This window comes from Myotis brandtii, unplaced genomic scaffold, assembly GCF_000412655.1.
Source record: "Myotis brandtii unplaced genomic scaffold, ASM41265v1 scaffold298, whole genome shotgun sequence".
NCBI lineage: Eukaryota > Metazoa > Chordata > Mammalia > Chiroptera > Vespertilionidae > Myotis > Myotis brandtii.
In genome coordinates this window covers 2,113,957-2,122,763 of record NW_005361391.1, presented here as the reverse complement: position 1 = coordinate 2,122,763, position 8,807 = coordinate 2,113,957, and the positions used below count along the sequence as shown (strand labels likewise).

The following is an 8,807-nucleotide window of genomic DNA, read 5'->3' as shown; positions in this document are numbered from 1 at the left end:
TAACAGTGACCTTGTGGGCTGAATAAAAGTGTTGTGTTATCTGTTTCCTGTTGTCTTGGCAGCTGAGGTTGATGGGGACCCCTGGTCTAGGGGTCAGGAGGACAAAGGTACGGCATCCATGGTCACTGGCACCTCCAGAACAAAAGGATCAGTGCATTTCCATGGTCACAGCCTCTTTGTTCTGTCCTGCCAAGTGCATTTTGAGGTCTGATGAAAAATTTTCCATTTCCTGTTTCAGCTCCCTCTCCCCAAGTTTTCTCAACATGGGGTCTCGAACTTGTGATAAACCACCAAGTAGCAAGCACAACTAGGACCACTGCAGGAGCACTTCTTCCCTGCCCCATGGTGGTTTAGAAAGCAGTCTGGTGCAGTAGGAAAAACTGGCCTTTGCAACCAGACTCACTTGGGCCAAACCAACAGATCTGGCACTTCTCACAAGAGGGGTTTGGATAAGACACTGGCCTCTCTGAACCTCAGTTTCTCTACCTTAAACATTGTGGGATACCCATGACTTTCCTACAGGGTTTTTTCCCAAATTTTAAAAACTATCCATGAAAAATTCCTTGAAAGAGAAAGCAGGCTGGAGGGTAGCGACCGTATGAACTCAGGAAAGGAAGTTACAGAAGCAAAAGGAGAGTCTTCTGCCACTGCTTGCTGCTCCCCTAACTGCAAGTCTCATGGAGACCCTAAGAGTTTAGGAGTAAAAAAGGTAAAAGGTATGTGCCTGAGAGAAGGAAGGTCACGGGTGTGCTCCAAGAAGGGCTCACACCATAGAATTTTTTGAGAGATTTTTAGTCTATGATAATCATTTGACATGTGTTTTTTATGGTGTCTTTTTGCAATCTCTTCGCTGTTGGTCCTCTCTAACATTTTGCCATAAAACTAGGATGAGATTCCATGGAAGTTTTGAAAGAAGAAAGAGATAAAGAAAGTGAGCAACCAAGTTTATGAGGAAAAGGACAGTGTCTGTTTTATTCATCTGTGTACTCAGTTCTTATCTGCGTGACTGACACATAGTAAGAACTCAATAAATGTTTGTGGGTATAGTAAGCACTAGTAGTATTGCTGGTGGAAATCAGGCTCTTCCACAGGATTGGGAGAAAAGCATTCTAAGGACCCACGCAGGGAAGATTGTGGCTTGGCAAGATTTATTCTGGTGGAAATAGAAGGCTGCCGATGGGTTTTCAATGTCCTATCTCCCTCTGTCCCACCAAGGGAAAAGTCCAATCTTGCCTTCATCGCGGCCAAAACAAAGGCCAGTGTCCAGAGATACAGTTTCATATTAAAGCTTAGTCCTTTAGAGCCCATAGGGTCTGTTGTGGGCCCCAGTTGGCTGCTAGACCCACAGGTTTCATGTTCCCAGGTGAAAAAAGAGAGAGAGAACAAACAGTGCCAGAATGGGTCACTGAGCAAGAGAGAGGCTACTTTGTTCCTCTGGGGTTATGACCAGGAGCTTTTTCAAAATAACCAATCAACTCCCCAGCTTTGGGGGTTTCTGATGGGTTCACCCCCTAGCCAATGATCCCTTTCCCAGGTTAGACTGACAGGCCTCTATGGTCAAGTACCTCCCCCTGTGCCATTTGACTTCTACTGCGCCTGTGCTTACGTCTCCCTTCCCTTTTGTACTATCCTTTCCCACTGTGATCTGGTGGGAGTGAGGGGCAAACTGGTGGTTCCCTGCGGCGGGGGCGGTTAAGGGGGGACTGCAAAGCTGCAACTTCCCTTTGCTCTCTTTCTCATTAAGATCTAGCTACCTACAGTACAGGAGAACACAGAAGTCCAATAATTAACTACCATTTTCTTTTTAATTTCAAACTTGGTTTTCTTGGGTGTGTTTTTTTTTTAAATGCCAGGACATACTAGAAGTCTTAGCCCTCCACAGTTGAGCCTAATTTAGATCTCTGTCTAAAAACTTTCATAGACAGAGCCACAGCCATAGCTGTGCACACAGACACAAGCACAGGCATAGTTATGCACATTCACATACTCATATCAGTAGTCCTTTGTCTCCCATGGATCACATGCAAGCAAAAGAAATGTGTAAATGGAGCATTGTGCTCACTAAGGGCATCTTCATCACATTTCCAGCATCTGACCGCGTGAATGCATCTTGCATGCTAGCTTCGAAGTAGGGTCTCTCTTCCTTGGGCACATGGGTGGTCCAGTACATATCCTCCTGTATTCTATAAGCCATATTTTGTATTGTTGCCACCTGATTGTTTCATGTTGTGAGAGGAATTAAGGCATTTATAGAATTGTGTTGAAGAAGGACTCAGATATTCTCCATATATAGGGCATTGGGTTCAGTTTCAGAACATTTTCTCATTTGGAATTATTTTGTATCTAAATATAATCACCTATGTATAAATTTGACCCTTCACACACATATATCTAAACCATTTTTAACTCTGTAAATCTCTTCAGATTGGCTGATCTTGGATTATGACTAGATGTTGACCTTTGGAAACCACTGAGTCATTTATGATGACTTTATTCGCAGTGTTAACAAAGCGAGGAATCCTCCAACTTCACACAAATTCTTATGATGCTTTTCTTTTAGTATTTAATGCTTTGTTTTTGTAATAAATGTAAATAATTTTTCTCAACTATCTAGTGATGCAAGATCCTGAGAGATATCTCTCACCTACTCTCTATTCTCTCTCAAGGAGTCAGATTTCAAATCAGCAAAACAGCACCCTGTCCTAACAGCAGCAACCAGAAGAGAAAAATGTCTCCTACTACAGCCAGACATCCATAATAGCCTGTGGTCATGTGATACATGATTTTAGATATGACTTTTAAATTCCATACATTTCCATAAACCTGGTTTTGGAACCTGTTTTATTGTATTATGAATGTTTGGACTTGACTTCCAATCATAGGATCAGAAAAACAATGGAAAAATATGTGATAGAATGTATAAAGGGAAAATTGAGATCAGAAAGAAGAATAGAACATAGGTCATGAAGATAATAAAGGAAGAATAACTGCATAGAAGATGTATAGATCTGTGAAAAGGCTGGATATGAGACCTGTGAGATATTTCTAAGGTTCTGGAAGACCATGAGGGAGGCTCCTGCAGTGTGACAGATGGGGTAAATATGGTGATGATGAATGTAAGAATAAAACTTTACAGAAACAACAAAACACTTCTTCGAAGACTCATCAAGGGGCATGCATATTGCCCTTCTGATTCTATTCATGCTGAGAATAAATACCTATGCAAGGTATTTTCAACCTTGGCACTTTTGAAGTTTTGGGCCAGATAATTTGTTGCAGGGGGCTATCCTGTGCATTGTAGGATGGTTAACAGTATCCTTGGCCTCTGTCCTCTAGATGCAGTAACCCCTCCTCCCAGCTGTGACAACCAAAAATATCTCCAGACCATACCAAATGTTAATCACCAACATCACACCAGTTAACAACCACTGGCTGACAGGATAGGGGGAGGGAAGAATAGGAATAGATATGGGATGGTAATTAATATTATTCTCTTTGGTTTTGCCACTATCTAAGGAAGTCTAGCAGTAGTGGTAAGCAGATTCGTCAAGAGATTATCTTAATACTAGAGGCCCAATGCACAAAATTCATGCAAGAGTAGGCCTTCCTTCCCCCAGCTGCTGGTATTGGCTTCCCTCTGGCACCCAGGACCCGGGCTTCCCTCACAGCCTTGGCTTTGTCCAGAAGGTCATCCGGAAGGATGTCTGGAAGGACATCCAGTTTAATTAGCATATTACGCTTTTATTATTATAGATGACTTCATTTTAACTTGGCTTTTGACAGCTCTCTTTCCACATCTTTTTGCTTTCCCTCAACTAGGTCATTTTTTCATCTTTCGTGAACCTGTTCCAATAGCTGTGTGAGTCCTCCAAGTCAAATTCATTTTCTTTTGACAATTGCCTCTTTGATTCCAGGGATGGGGGGAGCAATGCTATTCTGTTCTGTTGTGAAAGCTGCATTTCGGTTCTCTGTGATCTCCCTAAGTGTATAGATTGCAAAACCCAAGTTGAGACAAGGAATTCAGACAATAGGAACACTCATTAGTAAACCCTTTGAAGTGCACAAACAAGGTAATGGCAGATGCCTCTTCTTTCCTTTCTCCCTCCCTTTTTCTTCTCAACCTTCATTCCAGATGTCAGCAGTAGGAATTGACAAAGCAATACAAGTGAAGGATGAGATCAGGAAATAAATGAGTCTTTAGAGGGAGCATGAAGATGCTGATTTTGCTTCCTGTTCTCACTGGGAAAAGCACCCAGTGGGGAACAGCCTGTATCATAGCCTGGGGCCTGGGGCCTAAGGGTGGGGCAGGAACTTCTGAAAGCCGATCTTATATGACCATGGGGGCTGTCAGAGCTTGGTGTAGGGATGGGGAAGACAAGAAAGCCCAAATGAGCAGCCTTGGAAATAATAAGCTATGGCTTAAAATGTGCTGCAGGGAAACATCTTGTCTCTATTCCACCCTCTTTTTAACACTCCGTTGAAAAGTCAGTTTGAAGTCTCCAGCCCTATCTTTCCTTTCTGCCCTTGCAAAGCTGCCACTGTATTTGACCAGATGTACCCAGCTTCCCAGGGAAGATGACTTGCTCATTCCCCTTCTAAGTTTCTGAGTTCATATCATTGCTCTGGGAAGGAGGAAAGCCTGAAAGTGAACTGTGATATTTAATAAACACTGAGGCTACTTCTCTGACCTTGTCTCATTCAACACAGGAAGGTGGGAATTCCATGAAAAGAGGTGAGACCAGGAATTCTCCTGTCAGTAGGAAAAGGTCAGCAAGGAGCAGTTTACCTGACATCACCCCACAGCAGCCCTGAAAATCAAAGGTGGAGAGGCAGCTCATCCTAGAACTCACGACACACATCTGTAAATCTAAGCAGATCTTCCTCACGTGTCTTCAAAGCTTGATGCCCTACACTTTGCACAGAGGGGCTTTTGCTAAAGAGAAACCTGGTCCTGCACAAACACTATTTTGAATGTCATCACAGCAAATACACTTCAGAGGAGTGGCTGGCAATGACGTTTTGGACTAGTGACCTCACTAGAGCCATCTGGAAGGTCACTGCCAGATCAGGAGGCACTGGGTGTCCTCACCTGGTGTCTGGGAGTGTGAGCCCAGCACGGTGCTGCTCTTGCCTTTTGTGTTGGAGGTGACAGAGATGCACCACACAGAATCATCACAAGGGGTCAGACTGCTGTCCACACCCCTTCACTGCAGAGACCCCAAATCAGTTCTGTATGCTCTTCAGGGGACACTCCAGGCCTCTGTACTTCCCAGGTCAGTGCCCCATCTTTAAATAATGCTGTCTCTGTCTTTATGAGCAAATCTAAAGTTATTTACAACTTATTCCTTTTTAAAAATAGAATTATTTTTATTAAAAACTAGAGGCCTAGTGCACAAAATTCGTGCACAGGTGTGGTCCCTAGGCCTGGCCGGCGATCGAAGCACGAGCGTCTGGCATGGAAGGGAACGTCCCAGCTGACCTCTGGGCCCTGGGCAGTACCTGGGCCCCCGGGCCCCCGTGTGCCCCCCTCTGCCTCAGTCATGGTGCCCGAGTCCCCACGCGGAGATGTGGGGAGCGCGGCTAGACACCGCGGGCCGGGGTGCAGCTGGGCTTCTGGGCCGCCCAGCAATGCTACACAGAAGCGGGTGGGCAGTTTGCTCTCTCCCTGCTGGCCTCGCAGACCAGCTCCTGGTAAAACCACGGGGAGCCCGACTGGCCCCTGCGGTCCCAGTGGCTGCAGCCTGGCTCACCTGGAAGATGCTGCGTGGGTGCCCGGCACCTGAGCGCAGGGGCTTCCCGGAGCGCAATCCCTGGAGTCCTTGAAGAGGGTAGCACGGGGAGTGAGAGCGAGTTTGGCAGACACCCTGCATACTCACTGCGGCTCTGTCCCCATCACCCCCAACCCCAGGTAGCTGGCAAGAGGTCACAGGGTGTCACCGATGCCCGCCATGTTCTGCACTGCCCCCTGGTGGTCAACACACGTCATAGTGAGTGGTCAAACTCCCAGTCTCCCGGTCTCCCAGTCGAACTCCCAGTCGAACAACCACTGAAGGGGACAATTTGCAGATTAGGCTTTTATTATATAGGATTATTAGAAGCTTCCTGCTAAGAAATTTTGTTTTGTTTTGTTAACCCACACTGAGGATATTTTTCCCATTGATTTTTTTAGAGAGAGTGGAAGGAAGGGAGGGAGGGCAAGAGAGGGAAAAACATTGATATGAGAGAGGCACATGGTTTGGTTGCCTCCCACCTGCACTCTGACCAGGGATCAAACCTGCAACATAGGTGTATGCCTTTACCAGGAATTGAACCAAAGACCCTCCAGTGTGTGAGGCGATGCTCTAAGCACTGAGAGACACCAGCCAGGGCCCTACTAAGAAAATTCTGAAAATATAGAGAAGCAAAACAAAACAAAATTAACAATAATCCCACACTGGTTTTCAGATAACTATTGCTAAAAATTTTTTTCATATCACCCCATTGGGTTTCTTAAAAAGATGTACAATTTTTAAAGAAAAGTCGTTTACTGCTCTTTAATAATTTCCTGCAAGCCATTATGCTTTTCAGAAGGTGTCACGCATGTCATATATGAGTGTGACCTTAGAGCAACGATTCTCAAACTTCAGCATGCATCCTACTCAATGAGGGAACTCTAAAAACTATGGATTCTAACACCAGATATCTTTTTTTTTTTAATTGATCTTAGGTGTGGCCTGGAAGGCTGGATATTTCAAAGCTCCCCAGGTAATTACATTGTGCAACTTGGGATGAAAATCTGTCCCCAGGTCTTCCTGCTAATGGCCTCTTTTATGGGTAAGGACTGGCCTTTCTGGACCAGCACCAGCTTTCCTGTGTTATAAAAGCTAACCACTGCGGACTGAAAGGTCCCAGGTTCGATTCCGGTCAAGGGCATGTACCTTGGTTGCAGGCACATCCCCAGTAGGAAGTGTGCAGGAGGCAGCTGATCGATGTTTCTTTCTCATCGATGTTTCTAACTCTCTATCCCTCTCCCTTCCTCTCTGTAAAAAACCAATAAAATATATTTAAAAAAAAAAAGCTAACCAAAGCACAGTCTTCTTTCAAGCCCTATTGTTTCTTCATCCAGCCCTTAAAACCCTATCTCCACCCTACTCTGGCCGTCAGTCTCTATTTACACATCCCACAACTTGAGGAACTCCTCGAAATAACAAACCGGTGGTGACTTGATTGCTCTCTGCAATGGAGATATGGAGGCTCAAGGGTGAAGTAAGCAATTTAAATAATTGAAACATAGGCTGCTACTCACTCAGCCTGACGTCCATTTCTATCATCCCCCAGGAGGAGTGCAGGTTTCAGGGACAGGCCATGCAGGTAAAAGGTGTAGAAACAGAAGCAAGCAATCTGTGTTCTAAATCACTGTTTCCAACACCTAGACACCAGGAACCACAGAATCCCATCTCCACAGGGCTTGCCAGCTGCCTAATCTTCCTGAAGTGATTAAGAGGAGATTCATATTGCTTCTTGAACTACTCTAAATACTGAGTTTATGGCTCATCTATCATTTGTAATCACAAAATGCTAATCATAATGGTAAGAGCACTAAAAATCTCCTTGAGGATTTTGTTTCATAAACAAGATGGAGATTTATTGAATACCTTTCCTGTTTATCTGAGACATGTGGATACCTTTAAGGAGCAAATACATTATTTCATATTTCATGTTAAATGTATTTTACCACAATTAAAATAAACACCTAAAACCTTGCTTTTGTAAACTATACACAGAAAACAACACAAAATCTTGATATAATAGAGAATCACTTTTATTGCTATAAGACTTCAAAGAAGTAAAGGGCAGGCTGGGGTGAGGAGGGGAAGCCTGGATAAGGAGAGAGCAATGGAGCTGAGCCTTGCAGAGGGAGAGAGAAACCTGGAACTCAATAGTAATGGAGTTTTATTTTCTTCACTAGAGGCCTGATGCATGAAATTTGTGCACTGGGGGGTAGGGGTCCCTCAGCCCAGCCTACCCCCTCTCACAGTCCCGGAGCCCTCAGTGGATGTCTTACTGATGGCTTAGGCCCGCTCCCCATGGAGGCACCCTGTGTGTGTGTGTGTGTGTGTGTGTGTGTAAGTGTATGTGTCCCCGCTGGGGGTCTGACTGCAGCGGTCTTCCCCTAGCCGTACCTCAGAGGCTCCAAGCAGATACACTGTGTGTGTGTATGTGTGTGTGTGTGTTTGTGTGTCCACTGGGGGCCTGCCCCCAGCCACACCGTGGAGACTTGGAGCAGGCGCCCCTCTGTGTTGATATCTCAGGCTCCTGGTCCCACCAGCGTGTTGTTCTCTCCCTTGAGTGGCACCAGGGAAGGTGGGAAGCTTAGCTTCCTCCATCGCTGGTGGCAACCCAAGCCTCCAGCTCTGTGGCCACCGCCATCTTTGTTGGGTTAATTTTCATACTCACCTTGATTGGCTGGTAGGTGTAGTGGAGTGACACCAATTTGCATGTTTCTCTTTTATTAGTGTAGATGTCATCATGGAAGGATGAGTATTAGATACACTTGTTGTTCTCTCTTAGTTTTCTGTTCATTATTTCCATTTTATTACTCAGTAATCTTTCTTTTTTTCTTTCTTTCTTTTTTTTTTTAGAGACCCAGTCTCAAAGAGTGAATGAGCAAGAGGCTTCCTATACTAGCATATGGTTCCAGGAAGGCTGGTGAGTGGTGGGAGGGCAGCTGAGAAAGAACTGCATAATATGCATCTGAGTCTCCAAATGCTTCTTCACCACACTTGCTTTATCAGTGTTCTCTCTGTTATATAGTTGTGCTTTTATGT

The 8,807-nt window shown here is 44.9% G+C and overlaps 1 pseudogene; it reads left to right on the top strand.

Moving 5' to 3' along the window:
• The first annotated feature begins 598 nt into the window (after positions 1 to 598).
• Positions 599 to 8,807, top strand: part of LOC106726644 — an 8,904-nt pseudogene continuing 695 nt past the window's right edge.